Source organism: Antechinus flavipes, chromosome 1, assembly GCF_016432865.1.
Source record: "Antechinus flavipes isolate AdamAnt ecotype Samford, QLD, Australia chromosome 1, AdamAnt_v2, whole genome shotgun sequence".
NCBI lineage: Eukaryota > Metazoa > Chordata > Mammalia > Dasyuromorphia > Dasyuridae > Antechinus > Antechinus flavipes.
In genome coordinates, this window is record NC_067398.1 from 220,329,889 (window position 1) to 220,337,165 (window position 7,277).

A 7,277-nucleotide genomic window follows, 5' to 3' on the forward strand; every position below is an offset into this window, starting at 1 on the left:
TCATGCAGTAAGATGATTGCATAAATATGTATGCATATATTGGATTTAACATACATTTTACCGTGTTTAATATATATTGGATTACTTGCTATCAGGGAAGGAGAAGGGGAAATTGGAGCACAAGGTTTTGCAAGAGTTAATGTTGAAAATTATCCATGCATATCTTTTGAAAATTAAAAAGCTTTAATAAAAAAATAATAAAGTTGAAAAAGGCACAATAGGCAATTTCAATGTCTCCAAATCAAACTATTGGATTAATTGAAATCAGTTATTGAAATAAGCTTCCTGACCAACAGGAATTGAATACAGGTAAAAGAATTAAATTTAATGACCTCATTTCTTAGAGAGGTTTATTTGCCATAAAACAATAAATTTTACTAATATGACACATAAACCCAGAACAATGTTAGCCATTTAAAAAACAAAACAAAAACAAGTTATCAAAATCCAAAAGAGTAAGCATTTAAGGATAAATTCATTTCAGACAAAAAGTAATAAAATATAGAGAAGGAAATTGAATGAATGTAAACAGTCAACTTTCACAACAGCAAAATGAGAAAGAGACAGACACCTACACAGAAAAAGAGAAAGAGAGAGAGAGAGAGAGAGAGAGAGAGAGAGAGAGAGAGAGAGAGAGAGAGAGAGAGAGAGAGAGAGGAAAATAAATGTGAAAAAAGAAAATTGATGGTAGGGCCCAATTTTACATAACAATTGACAGGAAAGTAGATTCAAAAAAGTCATATTCACGATTGTTTTATGATTAATTCTATAAACTGTAAGAGTTATTAGAAATAGTGATTAAGAAACATAAATTAGACGAGGCATCTATACCTTACTATAAATGTATTTCAAACATAGAATGGGTGCAAAGATATATTTGCCTAAAAAGAATTTGAAAAGTTGCTTCTAGAGGATTTTTAATAGCTTGTAAAGGAAGTATCTTAGAGAGACGACAGCACAGACATTTTGTACCTTGTTTCACTCAGCTAATCATATAAGGGAGATGTGATGTTTTTATTGGTTATATACTGATTCAAAAAGGTCTATCTACTTTAAATTCTTTCCTTTTTTACTCAAACTTGTTGGGAATTCTTGGTTACCAGGAAAGGGGATTGAGCCAATCACTTTGCAAGTTCAAAAGGTCCAGAGAGATGCTCAGCTTAAGAGATCTAGTTTGTATTTGTTTTTGCATTGAAGAGAAAGTAGTCATTTTATGGACTGACCTTTGATATTCTAGCCCAAAGATAACTAAAAACAAACAAACAAACAAACAAACAAACAAAAAAACAAAAAAACCCTAAAACCTAATCTTAGAGATATTACCTCTGGACTTGAATTGGTAGGATCACTTCTAGATCAGAACTGAACTAATTTGAAACTTCTCATGTTGAATGATATTGTGTAGGCCAGACTACCAGAGTATAGAATTATTTGAAATGTTTTCAAATGTTTTCAAACTAACTTTTCCCTTATACAAACTATATTAAATATGTTAACATATGTTAAGTATATTATATAGCTATGTTAAATAGCTAAGTAGGATTGAGACACAAGTCAAAGGCTGCCAACAAATGTTCAAGGAACATAACACAACTGGTAAGAAAGTAAATCAAGGATGGTAGAGAATAATGCCTCAAAATAGCTTGCAAACTTCAAATGTGTAGCATTTCTGACCCTTACAGAGGTAGTGTCTTAGAAGCACTGAAAACTTCAAAAACTCTAGAAGTAACTATCAAATCAGTAATTCAAAAGAGTCTAAAGTTTTAAACAGTATTTCTTTTCTACTTATTCCAGAAACAGAATCAACTTTAATCTAAAATTTAAAATAAAGAAATAGAGTAGAAATATGAGCAAACAACAATAATAGAAGAAACTGACTTAAGAACTACTATGGTTAAACAAACTCAGAATAAGAGAATAAAATCAAAAGAACTACAAGGAAAGCCTGAAAGAAAAAAAAAGTGAATAGGATGTAAGATCAACAAAATTCCTGGAGGAGCAAAAAGAAATGATTTTCAAAATTAGAATGATAGAGAAAAAATAGGCAAAAAGTGAGAGCAAAGGAAGAAAATTAATAGATTGGTTAAATTTGCACAAAAATCTAAAACATACAAACAAAAATAACTGCAAATATAGAATTGGTCAAATGGAAAAGGAGGAACAAATATTCATTGATAAAAATAACTCCTTAAAAATTATTGACAAAAAAGAAAGTATTGAGAACTCACTGAAGAAAATAATTTCTTAAAATTTAGAACTGAGCAAATGGAAACTAATAACTCTGTGAGACATCAAAAAATTATGATTGTTTTCCTTCATTATCAAAGAGGGCCAAAATAACATTTTGGAGTAAAGATATAGCATGTCTGACTATGGCTGATCAGATTAATATGATGTTGGAAAGGTCTACCACAGGCCAGTCACAAAGTTCATATGAACCTTTGGAGTGATAATTTGAAGTGATAATCACTCTTAAATTTGTAATCTCATGTTTCTTTTGAATTAGTTCAACTCTGTTTCTTTCATACAGCACAGCACCTTTTCTGAATGTAAGCACATAATTCTAGACAATGTTTCCCATGTCTCACAATTGATTATAAGAGCAGTTAAGCAATGCAATGGATAGAGCACTGACCCTGGAGTCAGGAAGAGTTGAGTTCAAATTTAGTTTCAGACTCTTGACACATGCTGTGTGACACTGGATAAGTCATTTAACCTGATTTCCTCTCAAAATGAACAAACATAAAATCTCATTATCTTCTTCAAAGACACCCTGAGAGTGTCCACATATTCTTTAGACCTCAATGGGAATGCTTGCCTTGTATGAATTCTTTGTAAAATAGTCTTTCAGGCAAACATAAGTTTGGCATTCAACAACATGGCTGGTCCATCTGAGTTGTGTTTTTTTGCATTAGAATTTGACTCACTGGCAGTTCAGTTTAAGTCTGGCAAGATTCTTGCTGGCAATGATTAAGAGACACCCTCCCCACACTCCACCTCATGAATGTCACAGGATTTTTTTTTTCCTTTATAGAGACCCACGGTAGAGATATCCATGAACTGCTAGAGGATAATCTCCTCTTGTCATATAACCCAGAAGATTTCAGTATGCTTTTGTTTTAGTAGAGGACCTCCAGCCTAGTACATTTCAACTGGAATGTAAGCAGAACAATGTGCTTTGCCACATGAGAGAAACTTAATAGCACTCACAATCTAGAGGATAATCTCCTCTTGTCATATAACCCAGAAGATTTCAGTGCTTTTGTTTTAGTAGAGGACCTCGAGCCTAGTACATCTCAACTGGAATGGAAGCAGAACTATGTGCTTTGCCACATGAGAGAAACCTAATAACACTCACAATCTCTTCTCTAGATGGAACTTAGATTAGAGAAGGATTGATTTCAACCTGAAGTATACAATAATGGTTTTTGCATTGGTTCATGACAGTCTATTGAGAAAAATATTATCCTGCCTATTTTTCCAGAATCATGTTCTTATCACTAATCAACATGATTCTAACAGCAGTTGAGATTCACCTAAGTGTTTAGCATATAAATAACATTGAGGACATCACAAAAATGATTTGGATTATTACTATTAGGGACAAATTGAATTTTATCTGCCTTCTTATTGAGGCAAGAATTCTGAATCTCTCTAACACTTTATTTGCATTTTACTTTTGATGGACTTACACATTGCCTTCTTAAAGACAAACTACCCTGCTGGTATTCTGTGAACTTCTTTTAAAGTTCACTGAAGAAAATCATTCTCTAAAATTGTGAATTGAGAAAATGAAGTTATTAACTTTCTGAGACATCAAGAAATAATAAAAACAAAATCAAAAGAAGAAAAGAAGAAAAAGAAATAAAATATCTCAAGGAAAAAACAAACAGCTGGCCTGAAAAATAGCTTGAGGAGAGATGATTTAAAAATCATGTGACTGGTGAAGCCAAGATGGTGGATAGGAGGCACATATTTATCTGACCTCCTCCAAGCTTCTCTCAAATCAATAGCAAATTAAGCCTCTGAACTGATTTTGGAATGACAGAACCCACAGATATTTGGAGTACAACAAATTTCCAGAAGAAGATACTTCAGAAGAAATTCAGAAAAGGTCTGTTTCTACTAGGCAAGGACAAAGGCTACAGAACCCAGACCACAGCTCAGGGAACTAGGTTAGGGAACCAGGGCATTGCAGTGGTTGGTTTGTCAGGGAGTCTACTGTGGGACTCTTAAGCTTCTCTATCCTGGGTGCAAGCAGGTGATTGAGCAGATTTGCTGCAAGACACTCAAAATACAAAAGGCAAATTGTGAACCACTGAGCCCTGGAAGAACTGGCCACACCTACCCAGCATCTGAAGTCAGTCAGTAGCACTAGCCCCAGGGATGTGCTGTCATCCCTTTGCCTTAAGAGCAGATCTCCCTCAACCTTAAAAAAAAAATCGAGTAAGAAAGCAAAAATAAATAAATAGATAAAGATAAATTTAAAAAACCTCTGACCTTAGCTTTTATTGAGAAATAGAAGAATTATATGACTACCTTAAAGACATGATCAAAGAAAGATGTTAGACATCTTTCTTTTCAAGAAATTATAAAGAAAAACTGTCCTGACATTCTGGAAACAGAGGTAGAGTAAAAAGTGAGACAATGTACCAATCATCATTTGAAAATGACCCAAAAAAGAAAAGTTGCAAGAATATCATACTCAAATTCCAGAGTTACCAGGTCAAATGCAAAATGCTTTACATAGAAAAAAAAAAAAACTAATACCTTTTAGTCACAATCTGGATTTTCTTTTTAAAGAAATAAAGGGCTTGGAATATAATATTCTATAATGTAAAGGAGTTAAGAATATGCCAGAGCTAACCTACCCAGATATTTAATAAAATAGAAAACTTTCAAGCTTTCCTGATGAAAAGATCAGAGCTGATTTAAAAAAAATAAACTTTAAAATACAAGACTCAAGAGAAACATAAAAAGATAAACATGAAAGAAAACATAAGGCTCTTAGGTAAAACTTCACCTTTCAATATGAGATGATACATGTAATTTCTAACATTATAATGCTTAGAGGAGTAAAATAGATTGTATTTGGAAAGAGGGGGTGAGAGTCAGTCAGCTATGTTTGTATGATGTAAATAATATATACATATATGTATACACACATACATACATACACACACAATTATTAATTTTAATCTGTCTTTCCCAACAGAGAAGGAGGAGCTTAATGGAAATAATATGAAAAGAGGGACTGCAAAAGGGAGGGTAAAATAAAAGAAGGCAATGTCAGAAGCAAAGCTGTCTATAGAAAATAAAGATAGGATAAAAAAAGCTACAGGGAAGAATGTAGAAAAGAAAATAGGATGGGGGAAATGAACAATTAAAAATCATAACTATGAATACCAATGAAATAAATTCACTCACAAAACAGAAGTGAATAGTAGAATAAATTAGAAACCAGAATCCACTTACAGGAAACAGACTTGAAACAGAGACATAAGGTAACAAGGTGGAATAATATTTATTATGCTTCAGCTGAAGTAAAAAATAAAATAGCAATAGCCATCATGAACTCAGACAAAACAAAGGCAAAATTAAAATTAATTAAAAGGAATAAACATTGAAATAAAATTTTGCTGAAAGGAACCATAAACAAAGAAGTAATATCAATAGTGAACATATATTCACCAAATGACAGTTTTTTTCTTCTTTTTTTTTAAACTTTTACTTTAAAAATCTCTCCTTTAACTTTTAGGATTTTCATTTTGGTGTTTAATTGGGGATTTTTAATGTGGACTTCCTAATTTTTTATTTCAATCCCACTAATTGATTCTTTTTCCATTCTGTTAATTGGCTTGTTCAGACATACATTTTTCTCTATATAGTGCATTGACTGCATCCTACAGTTTTTGAAATGTTTTATCATTCTCTTCAGTGAAACTATTTGTTATTTTTATGATTTTTTTAACCTCCTCATTCTTTAGGATTTGAACATTTAGTTTCCGATGAACTTTATTCTATGCTTTTCTGGCCCTAATAAATAAAACTATGAAAAATTTTAAAATAATCTATTTGTTCATTTGATTAGGTCAAATCTGTATCAAAAAAGTATCAAAAAGAAAAAAAAAGTTGAATGCATCTGATTAACAAACTTGAAATTAAAGCAATTGTTAGAAGTTATTTTTGCTTAGTAAGTACCAGTAAACTGACAAGGGAAATGAGATATATGAATGTCTACACATATATAAGATATTCAGATTAACAGAAGATGAAATAAAATATCTGAATAATCCGTCTAAGAAAAAGAAATTGAACAAAACATAAATGAGCTTTGGGTGGGGATTCCCTGCATTAAATAGAATTACAAATGCATTCTACCAAATAATTAAAAAACAATTGATTCTAAAACTATATAAAATATTTGTGGGAAAAGTCAAAGAAAGTCCTTTCAAAATTCTTCCATGACACAAATATGGTATTGATATATATGGTACAAAAATCAAAAACAGAAAAAGAAAACAATAGAACATGGTCTCTAGTAAATACTCATTTAAAAAAAAAAAACTTGGAATAAAATGCTAACAAAGAAATTACAGCAATATTTTGCAAAGATTATATAATATTATCACATTGGAATTGTAACAGGAGTTTAGGACTAGTTTAATATTTAGGAAAACTGTCAACATTCCTGACCATATCAATAACAAAATTAACAACAATTATAACATTATCTCAATAGATTCAGAAGAAAAAAACTTGTTGACAAATTACAAACTCATTCAAAACACTAGAAAGCATAGGAATTAATGGAGATTTCTTTATATTGAGAAGTAGTATCTATCCAAAACCAAAGTAGTTTCTATCCAAAATCATCAGCCTCATCTCCAATGAGGAAAAGGTGGAGACCTTCCCAAGAAGGTAAAAGATGAATCAAGGATGTGCATTTGTAATGGGCTGAAGCTGAGCAAATGCACTGAGGTCTGGTCAGAGCACTTGAGGCTAATTAGCAATTGGACAATACTCTATTAATATATGCTTGGAGAAAGAATGGCCCTGCCCACTCTCAGTGCAAATTGGATGTGTTGTATAGGAGATTGTGTAGATGATTTGGTAGGTGGAGTGAGAGAGGAGAGGCATTGAAGGCCAGATTCATGTCGCCACTGTTCTCACTTCCTATCACCATATTCTCCTTTACCTCCGCAAAGAATAAAGATCAAATACCAAGAAAGCAGGGCTGGTTCAATATTAGGAAAACTATTAGCATAGTTGACTAT